Source organism: Pelecanus crispus, chromosome 2 (genome assembly GCF_030463565.1).
Source record: "Pelecanus crispus isolate bPelCri1 chromosome 2, bPelCri1.pri, whole genome shotgun sequence".
Classification (NCBI taxonomy): Eukaryota; Metazoa; Chordata; class Aves; order Pelecaniformes; family Pelecanidae; genus Pelecanus; species Pelecanus crispus.
Window position 1 is genome coordinate 62,118,497 of NC_134644.1, and position 12,611 is coordinate 62,131,107.

General features: G+C 38.0%; 1 protein-coding gene across 1 annotated transcript in view; it reads left to right on the forward strand.

Moving 5' to 3' along the window:
• CNTNAP2 (contactin associated protein 2) overlaps positions 1 to 12,611 on the forward strand; it is a 1,215,771-nt gene that overhangs the window by 452,027 nt on the left and 751,133 nt on the right. The gene's annotated exons all lie outside the window — the stretch shown is intronic.

Sequence of the window (12,611 nt, forward strand, 5' to 3'; positions counted from 1 at the left end):
ATCTCCTCCCCTGTTTATTGTAATGTATTTTGTAATTGGAGTTTTTGTTTGATAGCAGCCTCATCCAAATGCAGTGGAAACAGTGCAGCCAGTATGAAGAAGTAATCTGCTGTTGAAACTTAACTCACTGCTACACAAAGCATTTTGTATGCATTTTATAACTAGTATTAAAAGACGCTAGTTATTCTGTAGTAGTAGATGTCACATGTGGCATTGGTTTTGGTTTAGTTTACTGCCCATCATTGATGTTTAAGCATTGTGAGAGTATCCATAAAAGTTCTAAAGTTTCATCTTTTCTTGTTCTTGTCTGCTTTGTAAGTGCTCAGGACTGCAGACAGACACAGCCATCTGCTGCTCTCTTACATACAGCTTCTGGAAGTGAATTAAAATGGATGCTGAATTCGCTCCTTAGTCTCCATAAGAACAGTCGCTCTGTAAATGTAACACTAATAGGCTTTTCAGTGTAAGGACAATTTAAAAAGCACTTCCTATCATGAATAGTCCTTTCTTGGGCCCCCACAGTAACAGAGCACTTAAAGCTTATGGCTACCTTTAAGCAATGAATGGCTCTATTGACTTTGTGCACTAAAGTGCTTTACTGGATCAAGTTTGTTTCAGGGGACTTCTCAGATGAGAGAAGGTTTACCGAATCAGACACACAGATAGGAGACAGACTGACATGAGTATTTTCATCAGGGCACAGTTAATATATCCAGTAAGCAGATTTTTTTTTTTTTTTATAAACTAATGCAGATACCAGGAAAAAGCTTATAAAAGAATGAAGATGGCATAGAGGAAAAACAGAATAATAGATGCAGGGAGGAGGGGGGGGGAAAGACAGGGATAAGTAAAAATAATTATGTAAACAGAAATAATTTTGTAATTTTGAGCCTGGTATATTGATTCTGTCTCAAAGCAAATGTGAATATGGGATTAAAAAAGTACAGCTTCTATTTATAATCTGTGCAAAAAGGTTGCATATTGCAGGCATTAGCTGGCTCCAGTTTATGGATGCATGGCTCCTGCCTGTATCAGATCTAGCTGGAGTAAAGAGGCTTTGTCTGCACAGATGCACAGTCTCCATGTCTTTTCCAGAAAGCTCAGATTTTACCAGTCCATTTTGCTGAATTTTTCCGCTGACTGCTACTGCTATTCAGGTGTATGTCTGTGAAATATGCTACGAGATGTGATATGCTGGCTTGCTGCGGTAGCTGCAACACGTTTCAGAAACAACCCTTTGAGCTCACCACCCTTTCTCAGGAATGTGGTAAGAGAGGAGCAAAATCTGTTCCAGCCTCCCCCAGTTAAGTGCTTTGAAGGAGAAAAGTCCTTTTCTAACGCTTACTAATGCATGCAGGTGGTCCTCTGGTGTGTGGTACGCATTATCTTCTCTGTGCAGGACTGGGATCATGGGACTTGATTTCCTTGTTCTAGGACCTTTGAAATAAATGGATTGGCTCTGGGTGAGCTGAAGCAAATAAAGCTCACTGCTGGGCAGCTGTCACCTGGTAGGGACATCCCCTGGTAAAAAAAGGGCATGACATCAATGACAGCCGCCTACATGAGATGGGCCATCTTTTCCCCTACCTTTTTACAGAATAAAATTGATCGTAGTGAGCTGGTTTTTTTCCTACAATTAACTACATATGTGTAATGCAAAATTATTTAACAAAAATGATGACCCAAAAAAAAGCATGCTCTGACGTCTTTCAAAGAACCAAGTGAAAATAATCTGCAGTGGTAAAAGGTGCGTGCATGAATTGTTGTATGAGGATGAAATGGCCATTGGCAAAATTTGCAGTCTTTGATAATAAAACTAGAAGAATTAAAGAAATTCTAAAAGTGTGTTGGAAATCCAATACCAAAAGCAACTATGGGTCAAACCACCCTCCTACCCCCTCAAACCCCCCCCCCCACCGCCCTACTCTAGAACTTTATGATGTCAGGAAGCTTTACAGTTATTTTTGATAAAAATCAAACTATTTCACAGTTTATACAGTTGTGGGGTTGTTTCATGGTTTGGGGTTTGTTTTTTTTTTTTTTTTTTTTGGGGGGGGGGGGGGTTATTCCCTAAGTTTTTGTTAGTGAGATAGAAAAGCTTCAACTATAATACCCTAGTCTGGCAGGTTTGAATATATATAGGACTATAGAAGTGCAGAATGTCAGACAAAAAGCCTTACTAGCAAGAAATTAACTTTCCATAGTTAGAAATGAGTGTTCCTCCGTGGTGAACTAGAGATGAAATGACAACCTGGGCAGTGCAAATGCAAAGAAGCCAGGGCAATCCATTTTCTTTCTGTTTGGGTTTTTTTTTTTTTAGCTAGAGCCATGTGAAATAAGTCTTATTCTGTATTTTATTTTATGAAATTTGTCTCTAAATGTCTTTGTTTAACAGGCAAGAAATTCAGATTATGATTTGTATCCTAGTAGTTATATCCACAGTTCCAACAGGTTATTCATAAACAGTTTATTGCTAGTATTAAAACTGAGAGATACAATTCTTTATAATTTTTATAAGTTACACGTCAGATGTGTTTGTTTAATCACGAAGTGCAGAATCCTTAAACTGTAGCTACAGCGACAAACTAAAAGATAACACTAATGATCATTAATTCTTTGTTTTAAAACAATGCTTCAGTGAGTTCTTTAACTATCCAAACTTAATGACCATTTTATTAAATAACAGAATATTCCTGAAAACTAATGGAAAAAGGAATACAGACAAAACGATCCTACTTCAAAATTGAAACAAGTCTTGGTAAAATTGTTCTGTGTCACTACCTAGTTGCAGTCCAAAGTGCCAGTGTTGAAGTCATTGAAGTGTTTTTTCCCAGCAGAGGAGTGTCTTGTAAGAAATGTTTCTTGAAGCCAAGTGAGATAGCATAACCAATTTGGATACTGTGAGTTGTTGTTTTCCTTCCCAACATTTTCTGATGTTGGGATGTATCCTATATGAATAGACTTGGCATACATCACCCAGGAGGCTGGAGAGAGCCATTTGTGATCAGTGCTTGGCTCATGATTGCCAGTTACAATAATGTATCTGCTACCACATTAGCAATCATCCAAGAAAGTCAGCCTACAAGAGGGGCTTCTGTACAGGTGCATGAAAAATTGTATTTAATGATGTGGGGTGTTTTCCCAATCATATGAGCATTATATAAAGGGATATAGCTCCTGTGTACTGCAGTAGCATGTATTTTGCATATCATCAGTGAATATTATTTAGATCTCTTAAAGAGATTTTTTTTTTTTAATGTCTTTTGGGGCTATGAAGTGATGTGTTAGGAGAATAAATTCAAAAAACAAGGAACCTGGTAAATTCTTAAGTTTTGTGGTGAATGATGTGCTGGTTAATTGATGAATATATTCTGCCTGTGACTCTCTTCAGATGTTACTGTCACTGATGAGAAGTTGCTCCACTTGCATCAAGAGATATCATTACCTTACAATTGGTGAGGTTATGGGTCCTTTAACAAAAGCAAGGTACAAACAAGCAGCATCTTTTTTTTTCAGTTGTTGTTTTAGTTTGAAAAAATATTCCTACCATATACTTTAGCACATGAAATGAGAATAAAGGCATAGCATTAATAAAGAAACAATATATGCCTTTAAGAACTCAATAGCTATCCTATACCAATGTATAGGACTGTCAGAGGTCTTTTTGTTCTTAAGGCAAGGCAGGCATGGTAACTCCCTAGTGATGCTTGGTAAATACTAAATTTTGACTGTCTTTGTCTGAACATCCAAGTTTTGTTCAAAACGTCCTTATTAATTGCATTATTTCTTTTAAGGCTTAAAGATTTCATGCAAGTTTGGGGACAAATGATCTAATGTACTGAACTATGAATTAAAAAGCACATGCAAGGAGAATTGGGAGGGTCTGTGAAAAATGGGCTGCAACACTATGAACAGAGTTGTCAAAAAAAAAGAAAAGCTTTTTAGTTACCATCTGTATGTTTCACATGATGATCCAGAGTCAGTGGACTCTTACTTTTTCTGACGTTAGCAGATGTTTCTGATACCGGTTTCAGACTCCAGCTTTTTTAGATTTGTAATGTTCAAAAGAGTGACCTGCTGTGCGCTAATGGATTAGGTGCCCCTATTTCTGCATTTGCCATTCTTTTTTTTTTCATAGTTACCTTTACAGTGCTAATAATAGCAGAGCAAATACTTGCTAGGAATTGAGATGTTAAAAAAAATTCTGTGTTTTAAAGGTAATAGATAAATGCGTACATCAAGAAATTAACTTTGACTTTTTCCCCTCATACATTTTCTTATTAAATTAGCGGGAAGGATGGAGAAAAACTGATTTCTTGCAGCTGTGTTTCCACTGGTCTGATAAACTCTATAATCCTGGACAGGATTTGAGCATTACCATGCTATTAGAAGCATCAGCAGGCAATCTAAAGTTATTGTGTCCTGCCATTGTAATGCAATGCCATACTTCCGATTGTTTCTCAGGCGTCCTTTCCAGATTCAGGACAGAAAAAGAGAAGTGTTTTTAAGACACACTGTCTGTATTAGTGCTGCAGAGAGAGATGGTCTTCATGGAGTCCTTGGTGATCCTAGTCTTGCCAGCAGAAAACCCACGTGATCATAGATGGGCAGGGAGAAATCCTCAGTGGGGTCCAGTAAATCTGTGTAGTCTGGGTGTGAGGGCAAGCAGCCTGCAGGACACGTGTGAATCGCACCCATCCATCGGGTGGGCCGTGACCACTGTGGGCATCCTGAGAATGTGTGAAGTGTGCTGAGGAAGCCACATGCCCTGCAGTTTGCAGACAGCCAGCAAATACCATGTGTCATTTATAAACCATTTGAGATTGGATTAGTGCTTACCTGCACCAGTTTCAAAGGTCTTACAAAGACTCAACCAGCTTCCTGCCGTTACGTTGTGATAGACAGTATAGGACGGAGAACCTGCCTCCCATGCTGACTTATTTTCATGCAATCATTAAGACAACAGTTTTTATAAAAATTGATCATAATTCATTGTACATAAATTGTTTGCACCACAGTTATGTCAAACCACCACCATCATTATATTGCAGGCAATTTTGTGCTGTCTAGAAGCACACTTTCTAGTCAGGTATTGATTTTAAGCAATCAATCTATTATAACATTACAATACCTCTCAAAAATAGATTTTCTGCATGTACAGCATGGATTATTAAATTACTTAGATGAATTATTTGTCATTTTCATTTTTATTTGTATTTCCAGTTTGAATTTGCACTTGTAGAACAGCATGTCTTACAAAACAAACTTTGCACTATCAGATAATACTTTTTCATTTGCTTTTATCTTACCAGTCTATGTTCCAATTAAGTATCTGAATACCTAATATAGTCAATATTAATTTTTCATGATTGCAATAACTAATCTCGATTCATAAATGAAAATAAATATGCAAAGCATTTCAATCCATATACCTCAGAAGACACAGAGATGTATTGAAAATCCTGTTGTGCTTTTTCACTATTCCACATGCTTCCAAATGTGAAGAACTTGATTGTTCCCTTTTGGGCTTTTTCTTTCCCTACACACTGGAGAGAAAATCTGCCTGTTTCTGCTCGAGGGATGTAATGTAATTTAACATTTAATGGAAAAGCAGAGTTTATGCTGCTTCCTGCAGAGGGACAGTCAAGACTTTCAGCTGTTTACCTCCAAGAATACTGGAATTCCAGCACAAGCTAGCACTGTTCATGAGTGTTGCTGTGCTTTCACATCACTGTTTCCAACCTAGCCACTTTCCTATACACTTACTCAGAAACAGGTCTGAACCAAAGTCTAGAATATACAAGCTCTGTGCGGAAAACATGGAAGAACTGGGCTTGTTGAGCAAGAGAGAAAAATGGCTGATAGGAAGACCTGGTAGAGATCTTCACATATGTAAAGGAAACTGAATTAGAAGGAAATAAACTCTTTTCTGTGTTAACTAGGCACAAGAGAAGTTATAATCGTAAGTGGCAGTAAAGGAACTGTAATTTAGACACAGGAAACTCTTTCTAATGATAATTAGACAGTCTAGTATACTCCTTAACTACCCGTAATCATATAACTTTGCGAATAAAGCAACTAAGGATGGCAGGAATGATTGGTAGTTGGTTCTCCGTTGATGCAGATGTTTCAGGCTCTCTTGCAGTACTTTTTATATGACTATAGGTATTTGCTCCAGAACTTGGGGGCGATGGGGGAACCCAAACCTTAAATATTTTTTTCCTAGTCCTACAACTAATTAATTTCTTCCTCATATGCTTTTCCTATCTGAGGCCCTACACTCTCTTTCAGTCTCCTCCTGAGGGTGTTTCTAAAAGGAAAGGGAAAAAAGAAAAAAAGGAATTTGCTTAGCAGCTGTAATATCTCCTTCTGAGTTTTTCCTCTTGTCTAGAAAATCCTGCTCTGTAATCATGGTGAAATATGGAGTGTTTTGGGATGTAGTCTTTAGGCATATCTGCAACAGTGTTCAATGCAGATGTAACAGCAGTGTTTACTTCTACAACTAACAATATCCTGTAGACTCATTCCTACAGTGAAATGTACACTTATTTTTTAAAAACAGGCTTTTAAGAATTAATCTGAAGCAGCCAAAGTGAATTATAAAGACATTTAAAATCTAGAAAAAGTGAGTAACTTGTGTTTGCTAGTGTTCTTCATTTCTGTGTCATTTACTGGAAAGAAAGATTTTTGATTTCTGGACACTGAATAAGCCAAAGTAAAATAAAATAATTTTTTCTGTGATATGGTAGAGTTCAAGTAGTTTCATTAAGCACTGGTGGGTATGAAGGAAAGGGGAGATCATTTTGGACAGGGGGAGTGTTCTTTTTAATGCCAAAATTGGGTTTTGAGGAAGAAAAAGGGGGTTTTGGAAAGCTTTTAGGCTGTCTGAGAAAACAGTCTAGTGTGATTGTATCTCATACCAAAATAAAAGATAACAATCCTCAAACTCCTACTCATAGTATACACTCATAGTAGAGTTTTCCCTGTTTCTCTCCACTTTTTAGCCTTAATCCTAGGGTGTGATACTGCAGGCATGTGACTGTTGTTCATGTTACTTACGAGCATGTAGTGTGGATTATCACAACCTAATTCTGCATGATTCTGGAGCTGTCTTGACTAACTGGCAATTAAAATAAAACAAAGCCAAAAAATAAAAAACATAACCTGAAATCAGTTGGCAGGGAATTAAATATGTTGTGTTGATACAAAAACTCGCAGATACTATTCTTCAAAGTCCGAACCTCTCCTCAAGAGGAAACGGAGTCTTCAGAAAGTTCCCGAAATAAAACTCAATAGCAACAAAGTTACTATTAAGCAGGCATTCTTTATTACAGCGCTGGGCAGCACTGGGGATCGTTCCACCATGAGTGCTCCAACGATTTGGCAAACTTGCAGAGATTTTATACTATCAAGTTATACATATTCATATGATTTCTGGGAATTCATCTACATAAACATGAGATTTCTTGGAACTCATTAACATATGCAAATGTCTAATCCGCAGGCGTAGTCATCCTCTTTGGTGGTCTTCAGGGGTCCTCTGGTGGTCTCCAATAGTCTTCTTCACTTGTCCGCTAGTTGAACTTTTGGGCTTCCTTTGTCCATTTATGGTCATTCGAATTAGCTCATCAGTCCTTTGGCCTTGGAAAGCTACGAGACCAGCTCCTTGAGTGCTTATCTCAGCATGGGGGTCCTGAGTCTATGTTATCAGTGTTTTACACAGGAAGCCTAACAAGCTTGCTCAGGGTCTGTTTTAATCGTGCCAGACAAGGAGTCACATTCAGCAGATAACTAAAACTATCTGAGTCAGGTATTGTCAGAGGTTTAGCCCTTTCAGTGTCCCCCTGCCTCCCCTTGGAAAGGAAGAAAGCAGCACAGATGTGACAAGGATGTGAGCAAAGTTCTTTTCCTTTTATATCTCCATGGTTTGCATACTCTTTGAAGAAGCAGAAGAGGTGGGTTCACCGCCACTCTCTGCTAGCGGCTTGCCTCAAACCCACTTCAGACTTGCCACTTGCAGGCGTTTCCAAACTACCCAGGCTTTAGTGGTCTAAGATGGACCTCCTTTGATTTCTCTTGCTGGGGAGCCCTTTTGTCTTGAACAAAATACTTGCACAGCCTGCTGGACAGACAGGAGAGGGCATGAGTGATAGTCTAGCCTGAGGGGCAGATCAGTAGACCAACAGGCTTTCCTGGTGTTCCCAGCGTCTACTGCGTGCAACAATCAGATCATGTAATAACCATCTGTTCCTGTGAACCTTCAGTTAAGACAAAAACTTAGAAGCTGTCTTTATGAGTCAGACAGAGCATCATGTACTCCGGAATATATTTTGGTTGATAGTTGATGTGCCATCTTGGAGTAGCTGCAGATCTCCTCAGGAGATAATTGAACTTCAGTTTCCCATGTTCTTGAGGAATGTTAATGTACTGAGTACTGTGCTGTGGCATAAAAGTACAGCACAGTTGTCTCCTCCATCTCCTTGTCCTGTCCTTTCCTACTAGCATTTTTTAATCTATTCTCGGAATGATATTTTCTACAGAATTTAGTTCCCTGTGATACATTTTGTCTGGGGTAACATGTCAAAGGAGAGACAGACAAGAGCTCCAAATATGCCAATAGGCGCTTTGCATGTGTTCGGATTTTGCTTGCTTGTAGCGTCTGATTTGCCTAAGCACGTACATAGATAGATGAATGTAAGTGAGACTTACAGGTTTGTATGTGACAGAGTGTGTGTAATGATTTTAAAATGTATTTCACAGGGTTTTTTTACTCTTATTAAATTATTTTTCCCAGCAGGGAGCGGAGTCATAGAGATCATTTTGCCTTCCACCCAAGCCCCATTCTAATGAATTTTACAGTTTCAAAAAGATTTCAAAGTACTTGCAACTCAATCACTTGGCTTTTACCTAAATTGTTGCTAATTCATGTTCATTTCTCTGCCATTATGTCAGCTGCTTACAGAATGAGCATATTTTACAATTTAAAAAAAAAAAAATCTAAAGAATCACATTTTCTGTTTTCTTGAATTGTTATTAAATCATTTCATTTCGCCATCATTATTCGAGCTACTTACATTCCACTACTTTTCAAATGTATTTCCTTTGTTTTTAGGGTATAATCAAGATTTTGAATCAGGGAAGTCATCTTGCTTTCTTTTTTATGGTTTTGCCTGCTAAGCTATTTCACATTAACAACGGGTGTTAAAATCCCTTCAGTTTGACATCTGAATGTATAGCAAAGAACATATCCTTAGGGGGATGGCCTTTGAGCTCTCAAAAAGGAAAGAAGAGGTACAGGAGAAGTTACTCCTTTTTCTGTCCTTGTACCCTGCACTTTGACAGTTTCGAGCTTCATTTTCACTGTTTTAAAAGCATGTTTGATCATGTGATAAATACTCATGTTATCTATCCCCTTCTAAAATCATAGTGAATACAAAGTAACGTAACTTTACTGTAAGAGCAGATAGAGAAGCACAGATTTAATACTGTCTTTCATAGTTACAACTACAGGGAGTTAGTCTGCACTAGCGTTTCCTTAGCTTGTATTTCCATCTCCACTAGTCTTCTGCTGGCAAATCTGAAGATACAAACATTTACATCTACAGAACCCATGTCTTCCTCCTTGTAAAGCAGGGGTGATAAAATTCCCTGCCATGAGGGAACCCTGTACATTGAAAGTCTTCAAAACCAAAGTTACATGGTAAGAGGTGTTACGTTTGAAAACATACTGGTTTTTTTGAAAAATCTTCTCTCGTGTCAAACAATAAAGAGAGAAATGTGTAAAACCACAGCACACAAATTCATCACTTGATAGATATTTTGGAAGTGTTTTCCATTAACTCCCGTCAGCATCCTTTCTTTGTCACAGAACAGAGAGGCAGCTACAAGAATAAATCGGTTAGTGAAGTATATTTGTCTGCATTCTTCTACTGGTCTAACATTTTTCTTCTACTTTTTCACAAAATAAAGACAAGTTAAAAAAATAAAAAAGTCATAAGGAAAAGGGTCAGGTTAGTGCTTTCCTAGTAAATTTTAACCAAGTTTGAGTGGCAGAGAGGTACCCTCTGAGAAGAAGTCCTCCGTGTAGTTCAGGAATATTCCTATCTCCGGTAGCATTCTCCTCCTGATAGGATGTAGTGTAAAGAGATAAGAGCAGAAACCTCTCTGTGTATTGGCACACCTCTAGGTCCCTTCTCTAAGGAATACTGCCATATTGAAATGGAAGAGGAAGTGGAAGATGGAAGTTTGGTTATCTACATAGCATAATTCTACTTTGAATAATTTGTCATCTTTTTATTTCAATTTCAGTAGGCTTAAGGAGGCCACTACCTTGTCAGGGGAAGCCATAACAATACACCCCAAGTGCCAGGAAACCTCATAAAATCTCCTTACTCCTATCAATGTTCTTCTGTGATTTTTGGACAATCTAGTTGTAGATTTTTTTGCTGGTTATGCTTGGTTTCTGATGATGCTGTGAATAGCAACACAGAAAGACTGCTTTGAACACTGTTACAAAGAAGACAACTGCAATTTTTCTCAAGGGGGGAAAAAAAGAAAAAAAGCCTGAAGGTCTGGAGGAGATGATTTGCTGACCTGTACAGTTCCGTGTCTCTGTGAAGCACTTTACCCAGGTACATCGAGCAGATGTTCTGAAATGTTATTGGTTACAAAGCACGCGGTATGTCATTAAGGGCTTTATAATGTTTTTCCCCACACAGCTTCATCAAGGCTTGGTTGTAAACAGAACGTCCTTATCCAAAACTATGTTTAGTTTTATGAAACTCTGATTTTTAGCAAGAGGTGTTAAGGGTAATGGGGAAAAGCTAAAGAAATAGACACAAGCATTGTTAACTTTAATGCCATGATTGTGTGACAGTATTCTGAGGAAATGCGATAAAATCTAAAAACACAGTGATAGATGACTGTTCCTTTTATCAGCAGTTTTAACTGTCGCTTGCAAACTGTCTTTGCAAGTTTTATTGGAGGGTGCTTTGTCTTGCTTCCTGAATTTGAGGGGTATCAGCTATACTATCTGTAATGTGCTGCTATGCTGATAATGATGGCGCTTTCTATCTAAAAATCACTATAAAAGGGAAGGAAATTGCTTTCTATCTAAAAATCACTATAAAAGGGAAGGAAATTGTCTTGGATTTACAATAATATTTCCAAATTTAATTACAGTATCTGATGCTATAGGTACTATATATGCCATGTGGTGCAGTTGTAAGTCAGAGGACAAAAGCTTCTTCCTCATTTTCCCTGTTAAAGGAAGGAGGCGTTGTACTGAGAGTATGGGGGATTTAGCTGACAGAAAACTGAATAGGAAAAAAAATCACAAATACTGTGTCTCTGATACAAGCGTTGTGGTATAAGAGCACAGGGAGGATGCTGTGGTAAGGGCTGTGGTACAGAGGCATCTAGCCAGGGAGCTGCTCAACCCTCTTGGTTTCAGTCCTTGTACAAGAGCTCCCCCAGCAATAGAAATGCCTCCCCATTGTTCTGCCTAGAAATTTGGCAGCTGAAGTTTATTTTTAAAATATTAACCTTCTACAAACACTGAGCATTAGTCAACCAGCCAGTCTTCCAAGATTGCATTTGATAGACACTCAGGAAAATGCCACTGCTTAAGGTTTGTAAGAAGAAAATGTGCATTGTTTTCTGAGGGATTCCCTTAGGCATTCTCAGCACTGGCTCAGTGAAAACTGAGTGTCTTATAATAGCCCAAGTAAAAACAGCTTGTCAGAGCCTCTCAAATGTAACGTTACTTTATGGTCAGTTCATGAGAGGAATCTTATAGGAGATAATTAGTAAGTTGCCCTGAAATTGGAGGGGTTTTGTCCGAAGTAAATAGTCTTCGATATATCACAAGAAGGTCTATGCTGAAGAAGTGTCAGTCTGTACCAAATTACTTTTACCAAAACAGCTCCCAGTCAGTATAAAGAAGTTGGCTTGATTTTTGTCTGCTAGCTTGATGACATGAAATGTAACCAGTGAGTATGACATCTTGTAGATGCTGAATTTGCAGGATAAAATACACCCGAGATGTCTGGTGGTTTCAGGTTTGAAGTCAGTATCTTGTCAAATCTTAGACAGATCCCATCAGGTTGAGCCTGAGGAGATGGAGATATTAATCTGTAAAAGAACCTATATTATTGGGAAGATTCCCATGACTTGGAGTGATGCTTATTTCTTTCAGAAGATAATTCCCCATTCTCCTTTTTCTGTTTGTGGAAAAACCTAAGATCAGTTGATCTAAGCTCTTGAAGAAAAGAAAAAAAAAAAGTCAGAATGTGAAAAAATTAAAATTCTAAAGCAACTGTGTGCCATTCATATGTTCCTATTTTAATTCAGAATATACAGATAATGTGAGTAAATTTGATGGATACTTTGTCATTCTCAATTATTAAAAATATCAGAGGTACCATTTGTTGCTATTATGACCCAAATCCTGATAATTTAGATGCAGTTTTGGGCCCCAAAAAACAGGGAAGAGTATCCCTCTTTCCCCCATTTTACTTCAGCAGAGTCTACGTTGTAGAAAAAGTTATATTAGTTGAAAATATACATCTTGAATGGTGGAACTGGTATTGTGAATAGCTGGATAACTGGTA